At 50.9% G+C, this 22,987-nt stretch overlaps 1 pseudogene; it reads left to right on the forward strand.

Annotated features, from left to right (window-relative positions):
- Positions 1–13,726: 13,726 nt before the first annotated feature.
- LOC119251190 (class I histocompatibility antigen, Gogo-OKO alpha chain-like) lies at positions 13,727–16,464 on the forward strand (annotated as a pseudogene).
- Positions 16,465–22,987: the final 6,523 nt, after the last annotated feature.

Raw genomic sequence — 22,987 nt, forward strand, 5'->3', positions numbered from 1 at the left:
CATTTGTGTTCTTCCCTCTTCTGTTTCGATCCCTCTCTCTCCCAGGGTCCCCACACACAGCCATCCTTCCTGAAGGAAGAGCTCCAGACCCCAGGGCCCTACCTACTCGAAAACTATTTTGCCAGGCTAGAAAGGACCAAAGGGCACTCCAAGGACAAGTGGGTACAGGTTTCATTATTATCACACTAGTGGGCACCAGACAGGAGAGTCTCACCTCTAAGATCTGGGCCAAGAACATACACAAAGATTTCCATTTATACTCAGAAATTTCAGCATTTGTTACGCTGATAAATTTGACAGATTTCCTTTTTTTTGTAGTGCGCAGGCCATTTGGTAGAGCACAGGGCTGTTTAGACAAAGACGGGGGAGGGGTGGTTAGACAAGGATATGTGCTGTGGGAGGGAGAAGGAGCCAGACACTTGACTCCTTTCTTTTGGAATGAGGCCCAGTTAAGATAGAGACCAGGGCCTCCCTGGTGGCGCAGGCGGTTGAGCGCAGCGCTGTGAAGCTGTCCACAGCCTCTGCAGTGCCAGTTTGATCCCCACAGGCCTCGGAGCAACCCACCTGGCGAGCAGACCTCTCCTGTCTCGCCCCCTGCTCCCTTCAGCAGTGTATTTCGTCAGTCTGCCTGTTCTGTTCCACGCTCTGTCTCTGGTGAATCCTCTCACCCTCCCGCGCATCTGGCCTGTACCCCAGTTCTTGTATAAATAAAATAAAAATCTTTAAAAAAAAAAAAAAGAGTGAAGTCATAAATTGCTCAGAGGGGAACTTGCAAATACTAAGATGATAAACGTGCTAATTGTGCCAGGCAGGTGTGATGGGCCCTTTTACTGCATCAGTTGTTTCATTGCTTTCCCTTTCACCATCAGTTTCAACATTACTTTGGACAGTTTCCACTTCCACAGAACAGGGAGGGACACTGTAGGGTAAATGATTGTCAGGCTTTTCTGCTCTTCCGCCATTAGGATTGATGATGGATCCCTGTGGTCCTGAATGCATGTCTGATGGCGGGCACCTGAGTAGGGTGTGGGCATGCGTATGTGGGTACACCTGGCTGACACGGGGCTTATAAGGGCAGCGTCGCAGAATGGAAAATGACCAGAAGTGAGAGCACGAGACCATAAGAGAACGCTGGAGCACCCGGAATGAAGATTCCTTTTCTTTTTTTTTTTAAGATTTATTTATTTATGCATACAAGAGCTGGGTAAAGGCCAGCGATGCGGGAAGGGGGGGGGGTGAGAGAACCAGAGACAGAGTGGCAGATTGACTGAAATACACTGCTGAGGGGAGCAAAAAAAAAAAGTGAAGATTCACCAGGGGCTAGGAGGCCTGCCAGCCTCCTGGCCCCCAGGAACATGGCAGGCAGGGGTGTGCCCAATAAGAGCCTGAAAATCCCAATAAAAACCTGAAAAAGCCACCGAGGGCTCGAGGACTCCTTCACACTTCTGCATGGGTTCATAGAGCTCCTACTCTGAGCCATCATGCCCTTCGGTCATCACACTCACCTTCAGACCCCGGCGGGCAGCTGGAGGAGCAGCAGCAGGGATGGGGGAGGCAGAGCACAGAGCTGGAACAAAAGCAGGCGCCATCTCCACAGGGCTGGGGAGAGACAAGACAAGAGGCAGCCAGGCCCACACAGAGGAGCAGGGCATCCAGGAGCTCTGGGCTCACAGGGGAGAAGGGCCCAGGGACTCCCACCAGCAGGAGCAGGGCCCTTCCTGGTGACCCCTTAGGCCCTGAGACCAAGGACAGACCTGGCTCCTCTCAGTGCTGCTGACCCTCTGTGCTGCTAGAGACCAAGAGGTTTATTGGAGAAAAACATCCTCTCTTCCCTTCCCACCCCGTGGAACCCACACCCCAGACCCACTCTGCTCAAAACACTGGACCCCTCCATTCTCAGCACCTGGTCCGGGGTGCAAACTGCTCTTCCCTCCTCCTCATCACCCAGCGACTCCCCAGGTCAGAGGCCCAGACCCAGGCCCCCCATGAAGGACAGGCCAGTGCCTGCTTGTGGTCCTGTCCCCCTCAGTGTGAGCATGTGTCATGGAGAAGCATCAGGACACACAATATTGTCCCCAAGGAGTTGGGGTCCCCCCCCCAAAGGCCCCTGTTCTGTTCTGCTCTGTCTGCTTGTTTAGTTCACCTGAAGGTCAGTCCCTCCCCAGCCCTGACCTGCCAGGGCCAAAGACAAGGTCCTGCCTCAAACAGCAGGAACCTGGTCAGATCCCCACTGAGGGCTTAGTCCTCCTGGGGGATTCCTGCCTCTGGGTGAGGATCCAGTGGAGACAGAGCAGTAGAGAGGGAAATGAGTCCTGATAAGAGAAAACACCCTCAATCAGCAGGCAGAATGAGGGGCACCCCGGGACACCCAAATCTGTATGCTCCAAATGGCTTCTGCCATCTGCCTCATAAAGGCAGAGCACACTCTGAGTGTGAAAGAACACACCAGAGGAGCGCCAGAGGGGAAGGGAAGATGGTGTTACAGGGCAAGGAGAGGGGCACCGCACCCCGCAAACCTGCCTGCTCTAAATAGGTTCTGCCATCGCCCCATCAACACAAAACATATGAGACTTTAATGAAAAGTAAATTTAATACAATTAGGGAACAATACAGAAAAGACAAAGAATATAGTTTCTAAATCAAGCACCCAAAGTTTCCCGTCCCCTCGTGGGTAAAAGTCTACCCAAACCGGATTGGCCCAGAGCATGGCCCCAAAGCCTGCCCAAGTCTAAAGCACCTTCTGGCCGGGACCCACAGAAAAGGATCAGAAACCACCAGACAAGTATGGGAGGAAAAGAGCAAAATCAAAATCAAGGGATAAGCTGCCATTGTCACCTCCCCACGGGTCTCTCATCCACATCTATGTCACCCAGTCCACGACCAAAAGCAAGCGCAGTTTCTTCACGTGTCTCTCGCTTCCATGTGGCTCCTCTGGGTCCCCTTCTGGCTCCATCCTTTTTCCTTCCTTCCTCAGTCTCCTCTGCAGCTTCCTCTCTCCTTGCTCAGCTCTACCCTCCTTTTGGGTGGGGCAGGAAACCTGGAACCTCCCCCTTTCCTGGAGACCACCCTGTTACAATGGGATAACAGTTTCCCAACAAAACACTGAAAGTTACCCACCCTGCAGGGTAAATGATTGTCAGGTTTTTCTGCCCTCCCGCCAATGGCATCGCATGCCTGATGGAACACCTGCATTTTGTTACATTGTTATATTCAGTTGTATTGTTTACTTCTGTGGGCCAGGGCTGCAGTATTTATATTGAGAGAGAAGCAGAGAACACAGGAGAGGGAGAACTGCCAGAGAGCCCAGTAAAGAGTGCCAGCCTCCTGGCACCCCAGCACCCCTGTCTGCAGGGTACCCGGTTGCTGCACTACATGTAAAAGTTCAATAAAAGCCTGAGAACCACCGAGGGCTCCAGGGCTTTTCTTTACACATTTGCTCAGATCATAGAGAATCAGCTCTGTGCCTTTCTGGAAGGACCACGCCCCCTCTCCCCAGGGTAGATGACCAGCCAGACTTCCTGGGGGGAGGGACTGCAGCTGCAGGATTTACCCCACCCCCACCCCAGTTCTCAGCACAGGCCAGCCCCTAAATCCACCCATCCCCTGGGGAGGGGAGCAGGAAGTGACTGGGACTCAAAACTGCCCCTGGAGGACACACCCAGAAACCTGGTCTCCCCATTAATGCTTCCTTTTGTTCCAAGTGGAGAGGGAATAGAGGGGGGGTGCAGAGCACAGGGCAGGTGTCCCTGGACAACACTAGGGGATCCTGCACACCCTGCAGGAAGGACACTCACCCCCTCACTGCCTCTCCCAGCCCTTCAGGGCCTGTTCCTGCTGCTCTGTCAGCCCACACTCTTCCTTGTTCTGTCTTGTCAGATATTAATTTTCCTGATCCAGATGGTTTAATCATTTACTTTCTTCTTTAGTGGACATATGCCTCTAATCTTTAGACTGTTTCAAGTGCTTTTGAAATAGTTCCAGGTAAATACCTAAGGTTGCTGAAATGTTATAGGACAGGGAGAGGGGCAGCCCAAACCCCGCAACCCTGCCTATTCTAAATGGGTTCTGCCATCCGCCACATCAACACAAAACATATGACACTTCAATGGGAAGGAACTTTAATAAAAACTAGGAAACAATACAGGTAAGGCAAAGAGTCTAGTTTCTAAATGAAGCACCCAAAGTTACCCGTCCCCTCGTGGGTAAAAGTCCATCCAAATGGGATTGGCCCAGAACAAGTCCCCAAAGCCTGCCACAAGTCTAAAGCATCTTCCAGTGGGGACCCACAGAAAAGGATCAGAAACAACCAGACAAGCCCGGAAGGAAAAGAGCAAAATCAACATCAAGATAAAAGCTGCCATTGTCACCTCCCCATGGGTCTCACCCACATCTGTGTCACCCCGTCCACGACCAAAAGACAAGCGCAGCTTCTTCACGTGTCTCTAGGCTCCATGCGCCTCCTCCAGGTCTCCTGGCTCCATCCTGCTTCCTTCCTCAGTCTCCTCCTTCTGCTTCTCCTCTTCCTGCTCAGCTCCACCCTCCCTTGGGTGGGGCAGGGAACCTCCCCCTTTCCTGGGGACCACCCTGTTACAGAAAGACAATGGAGAATGTAAAATGAATTGTAATTTTAAAATACAACTACTGATGGGAAGAAGTAAACCCCTTTCTCCAACATGTCATCCAGTGAAGTTTATGCAGACAAGGTTAAGATGAGGGGGTCACAAGGAAAGCCTCTTCGATAAACAGTGCTGGGGACACTGGACAGCCACGTGCAAAAGAATGAAACTAGACCACTGTCTCCCACCTCACACAAAAATCAACTCAAAATGGATAACAGGCTGGGACTTAAGACCAGAAACCATAAAATACATTGAAGAAAACAAGGACAGAACGCGCCATGACATACAAAAAAAAATTGTGTTCAGTCTTTGTAAAGTCAGCGTTGAATAATTTCTCTCTCTCTCTTTTTTTTTTTTTTTTTTTTTTTTACAGATTTATTTATACAAGAACCGGGGTGCAGGCCAGATGTGCAGGAAGGTGAGAGGATTCACCAGAGACAGAGTGGGGAACAGAACAGGCAGACTGACTGAAATACACTGCTGAGGGGAGCAGCGGGTGAGACAGGAGAGGTCTGCCGTGCCACTGCAGAGGGTGCGGACTGCTTCACAGTACTGCACTCAACTGCCTGTACCACCAGCGATGCCCTAATTTCTCATTTTTACAACCATTTCCAACTTGCTGCTGTGCTTTTCTTCTGTCACCTTCTTCACATAACTGTGGTTTCTGCCTTCAAAGGAAGAATGCGCCTCCAATTCTACCCCACAATGTAAATTATTGTCCACAGTTGAAGTCAAAGAGGTGAATGTCTGTATGGTGAGCTGAGCCATTAATAAGTGGCCTTAAGATTTGAAGACATGAAAATCACCATCATGAATGGAAACTGAATGGCTTCATCAACACTATCCCCAGGGCCTCAGGGATCAAACCCCTGATCCACACTTACCCGCAACCTGAGTGTAGCTTCCTCCTTGTCTTCCTGTGGGAAGAATCATCATGTGAGACAAGGGAGGAGTCAGCCCACGCAGTCTTTAAGGAATCTTCTAATCCTGGAATACTGTGACTAAAGACCCAGGTCAGGACTGGGAAAAATGAAGAAAGGAGGTGAGGGGGGACTGAACCAAATGCCCTCTGGGCAACACACATGCGTGGATGGTACTTCCCATTAACCAGGCAGGGCAAGTTCTCCCTGGGACATGAAAGCCCTCAGTGGACAAGATCCCCCACACCCTTCCCCACCTGAGTGCTTTTTCCTCCACATCACAGCTGCAGCGACCGCAGCTCCAGTGAGCACAGCTCCAAGGAGAACCAGGCCAGCAGTGATGCCTGCAGTGGGGATGGAGGGCTGAGGAGCGGGCACTGGAAGGGAAGGGAGGGTGAGACCCCAGTCCTTAGTCTGACCCATAGAAGTTCTCAGAGGGCTCCTGATTCTCCTAAGAAGAGGCTCTGTGCCCAAGTGCCCCTACTTGCCTCATCTCAAGATTAGGGGCTCCAGCAGCCCCTCATGCTGCACATGACACATGTATCTCTGCTCCTCTCCAGAAGGCACCACCACAGCCACCCACTTCCAGAAAGTTCCATCCCCCCAAGCCTGATCTCCACCAGCTCCGTGTCCTGGGACAGGTCAGGGTGATGTTCACAGGGTAGAAGCCCAGGGCCCAGCACCTCAGGGTGATGTCATGCTCAGAGATGGGGTGGTGGGCCTGAGTGGGAAGAATCGGACATTTTAAGGTTTCTATTTCCTGAATGGTCACTGAAGCAGCCTCATGACCATCCTCAGAATGGACAGGACAACATGCTTGGAGGGAGGAAGCACAAACCCCAGAAACCAGCCTGGTCTGGGAGTCCGGGATAGCAGGTGAGAGCCCAGGGTGGGATGCAGGTCTCTGAGCATTTTGCTGCTGACTTGGGTGGAGGGTGATAACACAGACAGGCAGGAGTGAGATCTCCAAAAATGCTCTCTCACCAAAAAACAAGATCTCGAGAAACTCATTGTTCCTAAGATGGCTGCCGGTGAAAAGGATCCAGTGAAGGGTGATTTCAGGGGTGGTCTCCCCTCTTTCTCAGGAGAAACTGGATTCCTTAACTGTCCTTCAGAAGCAATAGGACCCTCAGGGCCAGTCTCTATGCAGAGCTTGAAAACTTGAGAGACAGTTCTCTCTCTGACCAGAAGGGGGCGCTTTTCTGCCCATTCAGTTTTCCCTGTGGGGTGTGAGTCTCAGGGAGATCAAAGGCCCTGCAGCCCCTCTTACCTCTGAGCTGCAGCGCCTCCTTCCCCATCTCCAGGAGACTTGGGTTCCACTCCAAGTACCTGTCCTCCAGGTTGTTCATTTCGTGCTTTACCCAAACTCCCTCCTCCACTATGGCAGGTGCCATCGCCTCTGGGAATCACTGCGACCCTCACTAGGGGCAAAGGCCTCTAGGGAATGGGAGCTGTGACCTGGCCCTGGGCAAGCATTGTTCACTGTCCTAGCTCTGGTTGTAGCAGCCATGCAGGTCCTCCAGGAGCCATTAGGGCAGCTTGAACCTCTGTGCCTATTGTCTTTGGTTCTGTCTCCTTGTCCAGGTCCTCCTGCCCCACCTGCTCCGCCCTGGGCTCCAGCATCTCCACACTGTGACCTGGAGAGTTGCTGTCAAACCGCCTGAACTGTGCGTGGTCCATGTAGCCCACTGCCATGTACCGGGGCTCCTGGAGGCTGGGCTGGGAGGTCTTGATTTCTAAAAGCCTTAAAGAGTGGGAGCCTGGGGGCAAGAAGGGGTGAAAGTTGGCCTGAACCTCCTCCCTGCACTGGTCCTGAGTCCCAGGGAGATGGGGCATGAGAGGAGAAAGTGTTCAGGAAGGGAGGAGGCTCGAGAGCTTGAAAAGGGGCATCAGGTGGAGAAGGAGAGGGACTCAGGGGGACAGAAGAGGGCGCTAGGGTGGGGGACAGAAAGGGACTAGGATTGAGAGGAACCGTGGGGGGACCGAGGGGCCTAAGGCAACAGCCTCCACCAGAGAAACCTTTTCCCTCCTCCCTGTTCTCACCAGCCCAGGTTTGGGCCACAGCCCTGGAGAGAAGCAGCAGGAGGAGGTTGGGGGCCCCATGACCAGCACTGCTGGGGTCGGGGGAGCTCCTGACTCTAGGCTGGTGGGTGGAAACTTACCTGGGGGCCATGCTGATTGGCTTCCCTGGGAACCATCCAGGCACTGGGGAATGAGAACTGGGGATGAGCATTCATAAGTGTCCAGGGCCCAGCACTGGTGCTAGAGACAGAAGTCAGGCTAAGGGGGGCGCTGCGGTATCCCCAACAGTAATCTTCCTGCCCTAGACACAGCTCTGGGGCCTGGAACTGTAAGAACCAGACTAGGGGACCTGGGGCTTTGCTCTGGCCCCTCCTCTCCTCACCCAGAGCTTCCTCACCCCATCTCTGTGACCCAAGCGCTGGGTCTGCGATTCTCAGTCATTTTCCTTTCAGTCCTCATGAGGACGCCAAGTATACATTTATTTAGGAGGTATTGCTCCCCATATTTACCACACTGGGAATAAAGCTGTGTTTAATCATGTAACTATTTCATTTAGAATAATATGAATAACCCAATGCATGTTAACAAAGTATTCTTTTTTTAATAAATTACTTTATTTTATATACTTCTTACATCATTTTTCATTTTTGCATAATGTATGCCTTTTCATTTTGGTTATATTCCCCATACAATTCCCACCACCTTTTTCTGACCCTAATTCCTCTTCTCCTCCCCCCACCTCTCACTGTAGTGTGTCTCTGGTCTATAGTTGCTTGTTGATTTTGATTTTTACTTTATTGCAATTAGTCTTTTTCCTGGTCTCTTATTTAGGTTTTCTAAATTCCTGCTATGAGTGAGACCATCCGGTATTTTTCTTTTTCTTTCTGGCTTGTTTCGCTGAGCATGATCCCTTCCAGCTCCATCTATGTTGCTGCAAATTGCATGAGTTTATCTTTTTTGATTGCTGAATAGTATTCCTTTGTGTATATATTCCACATCTTCTTGATTCAGTCATCTATTTTGGGCATTTGGGTTGTTTCCATAGCTTAGCTATTGTAAACAGTGCTGCTATAAATATAGGGCTGCAGGTGCCCTTTTGAATTAATGTTTCTGTGTCCTTTGGGTAAATACCTAGGAGTGGAATTGCTGGATCATATGGAAGCTCTATGTTTAGTAGGTCCAGAAATCTCCACACAGCTCTCCATAGTGGTTGGACCAGTTTGCACTCCCACCAACAGTGCAGAAGAGTTCCTTTTTCTCCACAACCTCCCCAACATTTGTTGTTGCTAGTTTTTTTAATATGTGCAATTCTCACTGGTATAAGATGGTATCTCATTGTAGTTGTGATTTGCATTTCCCTGATTACAACTGATATTGAACATTTTTTCATATGCCCTTTGGCCATTTGCATTTCCTCTTTGGAGAAGATTCTTTTTAGCTCTTCTGCCCACTTTTTGACTGGATTATTTTCTTTGTTTTTGTTGAGTCTCATCAGCTCTTTATAGATATTTGTGATCAGTCCTTTATCATTAATGTTGTGTGCAAAAATGTTCTCCCAGTGGGTGGGGTTTCTCTTTGTTTTGGTTATTTTCTCTTTTGCTGTGCAGAAGCTCTTTAATTTGATGTAGTCCCAGCTGTTTATCTTTGCCTTCACTATCACTGCTTTGGGTGATGTGTCTGTAAAGATGTCTTTGATGTGCATGTCATGTAATGTTTTGCCTATATTTCCCTCTATATATTTTATGATTTCTGGTCTTATGTCTAGTTCTTTAATCCATTTTGAATTGATTTTTGTGCATGGTGTGAGGTAGTAGTCAAGCTTCATTCTTTTGCATGTAGCGGCCCAGTTTTCCCAGCACCATTTATTCAGAAACTTTCTTTAAATGAGAAAGTATTCTTTTCTTTTTTTTTAAAGATTTATTTATTTATTTATACAAGCACTGGGTCCAGTCAGAAGCATGGGAGGGTGAGAGAATTCACCAGAGCCAGAGCAGGGAACCGAACAGGCAGAAGGACCTAAGAACACTGCTGAGGGGAGCAGTGGGCGGCAGGAGAGGTCTGCGTGCCATGTGGGACCCTCGCCTGGTGGCCGGGGATTTAACCAGCGTTACAGAGGCTGCGGGCAGCTTTGCAACCCAGCACTCAACTGGTGTGCCACCAGGGAGGCCCGAGGAAGTATTCTTAGCAAAAATAACATTTCTGAAAATAATCAGGCCAATGAGAAGAGTGGATCTTTTGCATTTTTTATTTTTGCAATTGTCTTTCTTGTCTGTCTCATTAGAAGACCTTTGGATTTTCTTCATATTTTCTTCTCCGTTTAGTCTGTTGTTCTGGTTGAAGTCTATGTAAAAATATACACTGCCTTACTATAACTATGCAGACACTGCCTTACACAAATATGTTGAGGTAGTGTTTTCAGACAATTTGGAATATTCCACTTTGATACCACATTAAAACTATACAGGTGGTGTTTTGTTATTTTCTCCAAGGTTAATTGCAAAGTGAAACCTGAAACAATATCATTGAATATTTCTTAGTCTGTTATATTTCCATAGTCCTCTTGTTGTAGAAATAAATTCTGGCCTTTTACCCAGGCAGAGGAAGAACAACGGGTACTTCATAATGGTGAGGTCAGAAGCTTTATTATTCATGCATGAGGTCCCAGACCTGGGTAGCCCCATAAGTCAGAGCACCAGTTTAAAGACCAAGGGTTCCTTTTATACACAACTGTGTCCATATCTGTTACATTGATAGTGATGTGGTTTTTGTGGAGTCTGTGGGTTTGGAGTCCGGGGTCCTTGGGGTCACTCTGGGAAAGGTTTCACCAGAGCTCCCCTTTCAGCGACACGTGGTGAGTTCCCCAGAGAGTTTCTCCACGAGACAAAGACACTAGTTATATTTAAAGGACAGGTTTATTAGGGAAAGAGACAGAGGAGTAGAAGACACTTGCATAGACACAAGCAGGCAGGAAGAGCTGCCCCGAAAGGGACAGGTTTACTGAGAGAGGCCTGCGTGGTTGCAGGCAGGCAGACTTGAGGAGAGCGGCCTTCGCTGAAGGAGGTCAGTGCAGAGAAGTCCAGGCATGGTGCAGGTCACGGGCAGGCAGGCAGGAAGCTGCTGTCCTGCGGAGGGAGAGAGTTGGTAAAAAGAGGCACCTGCATAGACACAGGTGGGCAGTGGGCTTGCTGCCCTGAGCCTGTGCAGAGACCGCACTGATATAGTCCTCTGCTGTTGGGGAGGGGCCGCTCCTTGTGAACTTCAGGGTTAGTGGCTGATTTTGGATAACTAAGCAGAATCTGAAAGGGACAGCAGATTCCACCATGGGCTCAATCTCCATATCTTTACCTGTGGATGTGCGCTCTGATACCTGCTTGGATGTTGTGTAATCCAGGCATTGGTGCCGGAAGATCTTAGTTTTCACAACTGTGTAGTCTGTGCCTAAGGATCCTAGTTTCCATAACTGAGTTGACGGTTATGCTAATCTCTTCTACCCCCATCTTCTTGTGAAAGCCACGTTTCTGGTAGTGTGGTGCTTCCTTTTTCAGTTTATTTATTTATTTTTTTCATTCCTGTCCTCCATCAATAGCATAATTTTCAGCAGGCACAACCATTTGCTGCAAAGTCCCCCAACAAGGGGGGCCAGGCAAGGGGGTGAAGATGCAGGCATTTGGGGATGCCCTTTAAGAGAGAGGCCAGCTGGTTGACTGCCCAGCCTTATAGATAAGAGTGCTGAGGCCCTGGCCATGCATCTTAAAAGGGACAGAGCTGTGAGTAAGCAAACTTGTTAATTATGCCTGCATGGGAGTGTTCATTGTGTTACAGGCCAAAGAGAGGAGCACCCCAGGCCCTGCAAACCTGCCTGCTCTAAATAGGCTCAGCCATCCACTGCATCCACACAGAACATTTAAGACTGTAATGGAAAGGAACTTGAATACAATTAGTAAACAATACAGAAAAGACAAAGAATATAGTTTCTAAATCAACCAACCATGTTACCCATCCCCTTGTGGGTAAAAGACCACCCGAATGGGGACCCACAGAAAAGGATCAGAAATAACCAGACAAGATTGGGAGGAAAAGAGCAAATTCAAAATCAAGATAAAAGCTGCCATTGTCACCTCCCCACGGGTCTCTCACCCACATCAGTTTCAGCACCAAAAGGTAAGCGTAGTTTCTTCACGTGTCTCTCTGTTCCATGTGCCCCCTCCAGGTCTCCTTATGGCTCCATCCTGCTTCCTTCCTTCCTCAGTCTCCTCTGCAGCTTCTTCTCTTCTCTTTAGCTCCACCCTCCTTTGAGTGGGGCAAGGGACATGGACCTTCCCCTTTTCCTGGGCAGCACCCTGTTACAATTGCACCAAGACTGGAAATGCTGCTGGAATCTTTATTATATTCATTTGCTCAATAATATATGGTCTCATCACTCTCTTGCATATTGGTTGGGTCTTGTGCTAACGTGTGATTTTTTTTAAAGCAATATATTGTTCCACTAAGTTATAAAGATTTTCAGTATTCATTACACTGGAATCAAATTATTTAAAAATTTTTTTCACTTTATTTTTCACCACAAATCCCAAAAGTAAAAGTAGTACTGGAAGTTGTCAAGTTAGTGAAAGATGGAGGAGAGCAATAGAAAAAGACTGGAAAGGAGATGCCCCAAGACCAGAAATCTGGCCCACACAAGGAGCAGGAGGTAGAAGGGATTAACACAGCCACTGACACAGATCTAGAAACCAAGATTCTTAGGCTCCAAAGCCTAGATTACAAAGCAGAAAATCCAAGCGGGTATCAGACTGCTGTCTAGAGCACAGGCCCAAGGGTAAAGATATGGAGATTGAGCCCATTGTAGACTCTCCTGTCCCTTTCAGATTCTGCATAGTTGTCCAACATCAACAACTAACTTGAAGGCTCAGGAGGAGTGACCCCTCCCAAACAGAAAAAGACTATGTCAGTGCAGTCTCTGCACAGGCTGGGGGCAGCAATCCCTCTGCCCACCTGTGACTATGCGGGTGCATCTTTCCACCAATTCTCTTCTCTGCAGGGCAGCAGCCTCCTGCCTGGCCATGACCTGCATCATGCCTGCACTTCTCTTCATTGACCTCCCTCAGTGGAAGCAGCTCTCCTCAAGGCCACCCGCCTGCAGCCATGCAGGCCTCTCTCAGCAAACCTGCCCCTTTTGGGGGACACCTCTTCCTGCCCGCTTGTGTCTATGCAAGTGTCCTTTACTCTTCCGTTCCTTGTCTAATAAATCTGTTCTTTAAATATAACTAATGTCTCTGTCTTGTGGAGTAACTCGCCTGGGGAATTCTATGTGTGTCGCTGAAACAGGAACTCTGGTGAAACCTTTCCCAGAGTGAACCCAAGGACCCCGCACTCCAAACCCACTGACTCCAAAAACTACATCATTAGTGTACCATAGGTTGATATTCTTTTTTTAAAAAAGATTTATTTATTTATGCATACAAGAACTGGGGTACAGGCCAGAGGTGTGGCCGGTGAGAGGATTCACCAAAGAGAGAGTGGGGAGCAGAACAGGCAGATCTACAGAAATACACTGCTGAGGGGAGCAGCAGGTGAGACAGGGGAGGACTGCTGTGCCATGTGGGTTGCTCCATGGCCATGGATTGAACTGGTGCTTCTGCAGCTACAGGTCACTTCATAGTGCTGATGCTTAACCCCTTGCGCCACCAGGGAGGCCCCAGGTTATTTATATTCTAAAGTAAAGAAGCAATAACATCTTTTAAAAAGGTTTTATTCTAGTAAAGTAAATGTTTAAAGCTGTAACCCACGTAACAAAATGATACATGGGATCCGTAATAATTTGTGAGACTGAACAGAGTTTCTGAAAGAAAAATGTTTGAGACTTGCGGACCCAGTCCCTGGGCCTGGACTCAGGGACACGGTGTGACAAAGGTCTCGGAGCAGGAGAGGAGGGGGCGGCAAAGTCCCAGGTCTCGGGGTGTGGCTTTCTGGGTCTTGTCCCCAGCGCGGGGTGCAGGGCTGGAAGGTGACTGCTGGGGATTCGCCCTCTCCCCTCGGTTCCACTTCTGGGCTCACAGCCTGGGCGGGTCCTCCTGCCTGGATACTGGTGAGTCACCCCAGGGCTCACTCCCCATTGCCTGGAGGTCTCCAGAGCAGCCAATCAGCAGCCCCGCGGCTCCCGTTCCAAAGCCCTCACCCGCCCGCCGGGACTCCGTCTCCCCAGCCCGGGTGGAGGCGCGTCCTGGGGGATGGGGGGCGCAGCCCTCCTGCTCCTGCTCGCGGGGGCCGCGGCCCCGAGGGAGACCCGGGCGGGTGAGTGCGGGTCGGGAGGGGACAGGGCGCTCCCAGAGGCGGGAGCGAGGGCGCGGGCGGGCGTGGGAAAGGCGCGACCTCGCCGCCGCCCTAGTTGTCCCCCCACCTCGGCCCGCCCCGTCCTGGCCCCTTTCCGTCCCCCGAGACCCCAGCCTCCTCTGGCCCCCCGAGTCCCGGCCATTTTCGTCCCGCAGCCGCTTTTCACTCTCGCTCGTCTTTCACCCACTTTCTGTCTCGTGGGCGCCCCCCGGGACTCGAGCCCCCGAAGGGGAGAAGAATAGGCCGGGTCTCCCCTCCCGCCCCCAGGCCCCCACTCCCTGAGGTTTTTCTACACCGCGATGACCCGGCCCGGCCTCGGGGAGCCCCACTTCATCTCGGTGGCCTACGTGGACGACACGCAGTTCAAGCGCTTCGACAGCGACTCTCCGGGCCAGAGCCTGGAGCCGAGGGCGCCCTGGGCGGAGCAGGCGGAGCAGGAGGAACAGAAGGAGTGGGACGAGAGGACTGGGAGCCTAAGGGACCGCATACTGTGGTACAGAGCACAGCTGCACTCCCTGCGCGGCCTCTACAACCAGAGCGAGAGAGGTGAGCTGGCGCGGGTCCAGGCCGGGTCAGCACCCCCATCCCCACGGACGGGGGGTCGCTCAGGGTCTCCCCCTCCAGGCTTCTCTGCAACCTGCCCGGGAACAGCCCGCGGGACTTTCACCCCGTTTCATTCTGGACAGGCTCTCACACCTTCCAGAGGATGTCTGGCTGCGACGTGGGGCCCGACGGGCGCCTCCTCCGGGGATACAGCCAGTTCGCCTACGACGGCGCCGATTACATTGCCCTGAACTAGGACCTGCGCTCCTGGACCGCTGTGGACAGGGCTGCTCAGATCACCCGGCTCAAATGGGAAGCCCTGGGTGAGGCAGAGAGATTCAGGAACTATTTGGAGGACAGTAACTTGAGGTGGCTGCGCAGATTCCTGGAGTACTACGGGAAGGAGACTCTGCAGCGCACGGGTAAGAGGGGCCTGGAGGCCTCCCGGTCCCCCCCTGCCTGGAGTCACTGCGGGAAATGAGTCCTCTCTCTAGTCCCGAGAGGGGGGCTCCCCTGGGTTTCATGTTCTGCACTAGAGAGACTCCCAGAGACTCCGGCTTCTCCTGAAGGACAGTGAAGGGATCCCGTCTCTCCTGAGAAAGACAGACAGTCCCTGACATCACGCGTCACCGGGTCCTTTTGACCAGGGGCCTGTTTGAGAACCACGAGTTTCTCTCTCAGTCTTGTTTCTGGTCTGAGAACATTTTCAGTTATGTGGTTCCTGCTTTTCTGTGTCCTTCACCTCTCCCCTCCTCCCTCGTCGGAAATAAAGTCTGTGATCCACTCCTTGGAGACCTGCATCATCTTAGCCTGGGCTTGTATCCTGATTCTAGAACTTTCTAAGGAATAAGGGAATCTCATAGATTCCCCCCACCACTACCACCCTGCTTCTTACATTTTATGTTTCTTCCTTCCAAACCAGTTGTCCTGTCCATTCCAAGGATGGTCACATGAGGATACTTCAGTGTCCATGGAGGAAACCCAAGATGTGAATTTTCTGATTTACCCCCTCAGATCCCCCAAAGACACGCATGACCCACCACCCCACCTCTGAGCATGAGGTCACCCTGAGGTGCTGGGCCCTGGACTTCTACCCTGCGGACATCACCCTGACCTGGCAGCAAGATGGGGAGGACCTGACCCAGGAGATGGAGCTGGTGGAGACCAGGCCTGGGGGAGATGGAACCTTCCAGAAGTGGGCAGCTGTGGTGGTGCCTCCTGGAGAGGAGCAGAGATACACGTGCCATGTGCAGCATGAGGGACTGCTGGAGCCCCGAGTCCTGACTTGGGGTAAGGAGGGAACATGGGCACTGAGCTTCTGCTTGTTGGAATCAGGACCCCTTCTGGGAAACCTCTAGTGGCTCAGGATGGGGGACCTGGGGCTTAGGGTCTCACTCTCCCTTCCCTTCCAGTGCCCCCTCCTCAGCAATCCATCCCCACCGCGGGCATCATTGCTGGCCTGGTTCTCCTTGGAGCTGTGCTCACTGGAGCTGCGGTGGCTGCAGCTGTGATGTGGAGGAAGAAGCACTCAGGTAGGGAAGGGAGTGGGGGATCTTGTCCACTGGGGGCCTCCATGTCCCAGGGAGAACTTGCCCTGCCTGGTTAATGAGAAGTACCATCCACACAAGTGTGTTGCCCAGAGGGCATTTGGTCCAGTCCCCCCTCACCTCCTTTCTCCATTTTTCCCAGTCCTGTCCTGGGTCTTTACTCACAGTTCTGGAAACTTCCTTGCGGTGCAGGATTAGAAGATTCCTTTAGGCTTCTGACCTGACTCCTCCCTGGTCTCACATGATGTCTCTTCCCACAGGTGGAAAAAGAGGAAGCTACACTCAGGCTGCAGGTAAATGTGGATCAGGGGTTGGATCCCTGAGCACCTGGGGACAGTATAGGTGGATTCAATGGGAGAGTCACCCCCATCAGTCCCTCCTGTGATCTCCTCTCTGACCAGGTTCTGTTTTGTTCTCCCCCAGGCAATGACAGTACCCAGGGCTCTGATGTGACTCTCAGCCCCTAAAGTGTCCTTCAAAATAAATCTGATTGATTAAAATTATTCCTATTGTTTTCAGATTCCATTTAATTTTTCTGTTTGCTTTTATTTTTTTCACACTATCTCCAGAGCAGTGTCTGCAGGATCATGGCACAGAGGGGCTGTCAGCAGCCTGGAGGTGTGAGCACGCCTATAGGGAGTGGGGCCCTGGCGCCCCAGAATCAGCCTCCCAGGGCTGGTCCTCCAGGGCAGCACAGGCCTTGCTCTGCCCTTTGAGGATGATGTTCTGGCTCAGGAAATGGGGGCCTCCTCCAAACATCTGTCTTCTCTTCATCTCTCTCCTTCATCAGCCTGAATATGTGTGTTTGAGTCACACCAGCCCTGCATGGACAGGAAAAGGCCCAAAACAAGTAATTTACTGGTCAGTTATAGAGTCAACCCCTCTGCAGTTCTACCAGGAGAAAACAGAGACTCTCCCAGCCAGAGCCTGTGTCACCCACACAGACCTCCTCCCGGCAGTGTCCCCGAAGCTGCCCATCCTGGCCCCATCCTCTCTGGTGCCCCCACCACTCCTTTTGGGCCCCATCCCCTAGTCCCCATTTTCATCCTCTGCTCCATTTCCAGGAGCCTCCCCATCTTCCTAGCCATGCCCTGGGAACTCTCCTCTGTCTGCCCCTCATTCAGGGATGGTGAACTTTAAAATATATATATTTATTTATTTTCTTACCTAGTGGGTCATCTTTCTATAGTTATTGTTACCCTTAGGTGTGGTGCTCCCACCAATTATCTACCCACATACCACCTCCAGCTCTTCCCCAGTTGGATCATTTCCGCTGCCCCCTGCTGCAAGACATGGCTCAATGGTCAGCTCACAGGCCTTGTCTTTTTCTAGAAAACTTGTCCTTTACTTGGGTGAGGTCCTGGGCTCCTGGGGGAAATTGAAGTTTGATTCCCAGGAGGAGGTGCCTTTCACTCTTGGAAGCAGAAACAGATTACAGAGACTCTGGAGTCAAAGGCTCCATTCCAAGACTCAAGGAATATTTGGAGGATCTGTCCATAATCTGGGAATCAGCTGTTAAAACCTGGAAACCTGGTTCTATCCTTAGTCCATAGGATTCACTAGGAAGAAAATTTGAGGTCTTCTGACCTGACACTGGACTTGGGCACCCCCTTGTGGCAGATCCCTGTCCTGCCGCTGGGGGCCCAGGTTGTCTGGGGAGGGCCTGGCTGAGCAGGAGAAAGGGCGACTCTGGGCTCCTGTGCTCAGCCCTGTGGCCACACGGGGGCGCTGCCGCACTGTTCCGGATTCTGGTGGATCTGCCAGGATGGGGTGGGGGCAGAGTTGGGGGTCCTGGGGGCGGCGTCCTGGGGGTGAGATGCTCTGTGAGGAGTCAGAGCTGCAGGGCTCAGGGAGAGGAGACTCCAGAGCCTGCCCTGGGTGTGAGGTTCCCAAATTTTTCTTCCCCCCCAGAATCCCTACTCCAGTCCCAGGATAACGATACTTGGGAAAACTGGAAAGTAGAAAAAATTTTAATGTTGAGGGCATTTAAAAAATAACATTTAAAGAATACTGTTAGACTTACAGAAAAGTTGCATAGGTAGTACAGGTCTTGTTTATCCCACACAGGTCTTGTTTATCCCATTTTCAGTGTTAACATCCTACATGAGTAAAATTTTTATTTTTACAACTAATGCAGCAATGTGGACATAATTACTAAACACCATGCTTTCATTAGTTTTGGCTAATGTGTATTTTATGCTCCATAATCCCATCCAGTTTGCCTAGAAGGCAGTTTCTCAGGCTTCCCTTGTTTCTATAACATTGACACTGGTGAGGAGTGATGTTTGGGAGAAGTGCTGGTGTCACAGATGGGGGGTTCTTGGGTCACCTCTGAGAAAAATTTCTCTAGAGTCCCCCTTTAAGTGGCTCGCGTGTGCGTACACACACACACACACACACACACACACACACACACACACACACACACACACACACACACACATGGAAAGAAGATGCTTGTGCAGACACAAGCAGACAGGAAAAGCTGCACCTGGAGCTTTGTTAGCAGAACAAAGGTGTGTTAGCAGAAGCCTGCAGGTCCCAGGTGGCTGCCTTGGGAGCAGAGCTGAGTCTTCCCACAGTGCACTGGTTTAGTGTTCTAGTTGGGAGGTCTTCATTCCTTTGTGCAATTGTTATCTATCTTTAATCACTTCTATGGTGTGACTAGGCTGATTTGTCAGGAGCAGTGATTCTCTGCAATGGCTCCTTCCCTATATCCCAGCTCTGGTCTGCGCCTCCTTATACTTCCTATAGTGTCTGATACTTGCTATAGCAGTTGGCCCAAAGTGTTTTTCATTTCTATAGTGGGTTTAATGACGATGTTAATCACTTCTATCCCCTCCTCCAGTTTCTGGTCATGTGACTCCTCCATCCTGAATTTTCTACTCTTAGCCTCCATCACAGAGTCCTGCTCAGAACTATTGTCCCTTAATTTAGGGTTTTTTTTTTTTTTCCTTTCTTAGTGAGACTGTTGGTTTGGGGAAGTAGACCACAGGGATGCAGGGTCATTCTCCACTCAACACAAAAAGGGTACATCGTGTCCATCTGACTCATCACTGATGGTGTTAACCTTCAATACCAGACTAAGGCAGTTTCCCAGCTTTCTTCCTGCAAAACTTCTCTTTTTTCCATTTCTTTAGATATCGTAGTCTTTGGAGGGGTCTCAGTGTGGCCCTCAAGCATATATGTCATTTCCAATGCACATTTGCACATTTCCTACTTATTAGATTCTGGCTCACAGAAGACCCTGTGGGATGAGAAGTCACATCTACTTCTTTGGTGTGATAATTGGTATTGTTTAGGATTTGATAACAGCAATGCAGGTACATTTTTGGGAATTATTTTCTAGAATTTAGATTTGCATTATTTTCTGCTGTATCTTAAGGAACTGGAGGGAACGTGTCAGAGGAAGGCGGCGGTGTCCATGCAGGCCCTTCCCTCACAGCCTGGCCCAAGGAGAGTCTCCGAGTGTCTCCTCAGGGACCTCTGCTGCCTCCTCTAGTGAGCAGAGGACTCACGTCACAGAGGAGGGAGACCTTCCCTGTCATGTCTTCCCTCCTGGGCACGAATGTGGGGAGTGGGCCCCCAAGCATGTATGCATGTGTGCAGAGCCTCCAAGCATGTGTGCAGGGGTTCCCCGGACCCTTTTTGGCGGAAAGGACTTGATGAATAGCTAGAAGAGCACCAGAGCAGTATTTGCTCCTCTGCTGGGAGTCCAAGGTCTAAGCTCCAGGGACAGCTGTGGGGTCTCTCTCAGACGGGGCTGGTTCTAAGTGACTCACCCGGTGGCTTCCTTCGCCCAGCCTGGGCCTGCCTTAGGCCTTGTCCCTAGCTCAAGATTTTCACCTATTCTTGGATCTACGAGCAGGAAAGGCCCCTGTAGGGAAAGTGATTATCAGGCTTTTCTGCCCTCCAACCACTAGGATTGATGATGGACCCTGCGGTCCTGAATTGCATGCCTGATGGCGGCCCCTGGAGTGGGGGGTGGGCACACGTAGGGACACCTGGGCTGAGACTGGCTTATAAGGGTGGTGTCACAGGGACAACAGCAGAACAGCAAAGGAGAAAAGAATAGAAAGGAAATGAGAACGAGTAGAAGAACAAGAGCAGAAGAGAGAAAGAGAAGCAGAAGAGAGAGAACGAGACCATGAGAGAACGCCGGAAAGTCCAGGAAAAGTGAAGATTCACCAGGGGCTGGGAGGCCTGCCACCTCCCTGCCCCCCACCACACCTGCCTGCCGTGTACCTGAGTAGACGGGTAGATTGGGTAGATCCCAATAAAAGCCTGAGAAAGTCACCAAGGGCTCCAGGACTCTCCTTTACCCATCTGCATAGGGTCTTAGAGATCCTGCTCTGTGCCTTCCTGCCGCTACAGCCCCTTTCCCTGCACAACATGCTCACACGCCCATTTTCACTTGGGAGTTCGGGTGCCCATAGACCCTCTCAGCACCCAGGCTCCTTCTGTGAGGACGTCCTGCACCATCAGGATCTGGGCTGTGGCTGGAAATGGGAGATGATTAGGACCTGGAGCACCTGCCGGGGCTCCTACTGACAGATCTGGGAACACGTGGAGAACCCAGACCTCCCACACTGCCTGTGCCATCCTCCCTGCCCCTGCACCCTGACTCTGGGTCACCTCCCCACATCCTTACCCAATTCTAACCAGACACGCCCCTTATTTACTGTCACAGTCTCCAGTCTCCCCTTCCCACCAGGACACACGCTCCACAGACCAGCAAGTTGGGCTGTATTTAGTTCATTGAGGTTTCCTAGGTGCAAAAACAGCCTGTCACACATCTGATACAACAATTAATTTATGAATGATCAGGGATCAGGGTAAAGCACCTCCCCATTGCAGAGACAGTATCTTTACTAAGATAGCCTCAGACCACATTCTACACACACCTCCACTCTCAGAGACGTCAGTGTCCCCTCTATTTTTATCACAAATTCTGCTCCTTCCCCCAACCCCCATCTTTTTCTCCACACCCCCAAACCTGCACACCACAACACACAAGAATATTTCTCCCTTTAGAAAAGAAGATCCTGGGCCTCCCTGGTGGCACAGGGGTTAAAGACACAGCACTATCAAGCTATCCACAGCCACTGTCTCGCCTGCTTCTCCCCTCGGCAGTGTATGTCAGTCAGTCTGCCTGTTCTGTTCCCCACTCTGTCTCTGGTGAATCCTCTCACCGCTCCCCCCACTTCTGTCCTACACCCCAGTTCTTGTATGCATAAATAAATAAATCTTTTAAAAAAGCCTATAAAAAAAAGAAGATCCTAGGTTTATGGATCTTATTGTTAACCAGCAGTGAACATAGTTTAGATCTGGGATATCAGACCTGAGGGTGGGGAGAGGGGGCAGCTGCAGAGAAGACAGAAACCCAACAGGGACTCATCTAAGAAGAGGAATTATCTGATCCTCCTCTCTACTAATACCCAAATGGGTCCTTTTACATGGTGGGAAAAAAGATGGAAATCTTTTCAAAAAGAGTCCCAAAACGGGGCCTCCTTGGTGGCACAGGGGTTAAAGACAGAGCTATCAAGCCATTGCCAGCCACTGCAGCACAAGTTCAATCCCCAGCCGGCCAGGGAGCAACCCACATGGCGCAGCAGAGCTCTCCTGTCTTGCCCACTCTCCCCTCAGCGTGTATTTCAGTAGATGCTCCTGTTCTGCTCCCCACTCTTTCTGGTGAATCCTCTCACCCCTCCCCCCACACACACCACTGGCTTATACCCCAGTAATTGTATTCATAAATAAATAAATCTTAAAAAAAAAAGTCCCAAAACTATTTGAGTCTGGACATTAATTTCTAACACCAGATACTCCTGTGAGCAGGGGCCGCCCTGAGCCATATGGGGACAATGACAGATGCTCCTGCTGCTGTTAGACAGGGATGCCCAGAGGACATAACCCCTGGTCTATAAACATGAAAAAGAACAGGCATAAAGCAATAAAACCCAGGAAGTAAAATCATAAACACAGAGTATGAGGACTAGGGAATGAACTCTGACCTGAGCCTAGGCTGACTAGGCTTCATGCAAACTCCACCCACATTTCTGGAGACAGGACAGGCCCAGGTGATGTCTGAGTCTCTGTGATCACAGGCTGTAGGGTAAAGAAAATATCAGGCTTTTCTGCCCTTCTGCCATCAGGATAGATGATGGATCCTTGTCCTGAATGCATGCCTGATGGCGGGCACCTGGAATAGGGTGTGGGCATAGGTAGATGGGATTCAGCTGAGCTAAGACTGTGCTTTTTAAGGGCGGCATCACGGGGGGACGCCAGCAGCACTAGCAGCAGCTGCAGGAGCAGGAGCAGCAGCAGCAGCAGCAATAGCAGCAGCAGCACCAGTACCAGAGAAGCCGAAGCAGAAGCCGAGAAGCAGCAGAACAAACTCCAGAGAGCTCAGATAGAGTGAAGACTTGCTGGGGGCTGGGAGGCCTGCCAGCCTCCCAGCCAGCACCCCTGCCTGCCATATGCCTGGTGAACCCCAAATAAAAAACCTGCAAAAAACTACTGAGGACTCTGACTCCTCCTTTACCCGGTCTGCATGGGATCAGAAAAACTGCATAGTGTCCTGTCCGGCCCTTACACAGGCCCCGCTGGGACAGGTGCTCCTGAAGGACAAGGACAAAGGAGCAGAGAGATGACCCCTGAGGAGTGACGACATCGAAGCCCATGACGCACTGAGCACCGACTGGACACAGGCCCCGTCCCCCTCGGCTTCTCACAGCCTCTCCCCCCCCCCACCTGCACAGACTCAGCACAGCAAACCTGCAGTTGTGGCTGGTCCTCAGGACTCTTTATTTCCTCTCAAATCTTTCTAATTAACCCATCAACCCCATGTGATAAGGTAAAAAATAATTTCATATGTGGATGGTTATTCTCAGCAGGGAAGTAGACATTGTTCTCAGGAAAACACAAAGTACAGGCAGGGTGGAGTCAGCCCCGCCTCTGCTGGAGCAGGAAAGTCATCAGGGAGAGACACAGGTCAGTGTGGGGA

The sequence above is a fragment of the Talpa occidentalis genome, unplaced genomic scaffold (genome assembly GCF_014898055.3).
Source record: "Talpa occidentalis isolate TD23 unplaced genomic scaffold, MPIMG_talOcc4v2.1 talOcc4.2, whole genome shotgun sequence".
Taxonomy (NCBI): domain Eukaryota; kingdom Metazoa; phylum Chordata; class Mammalia; order Eulipotyphla; family Talpidae; genus Talpa; species Talpa occidentalis.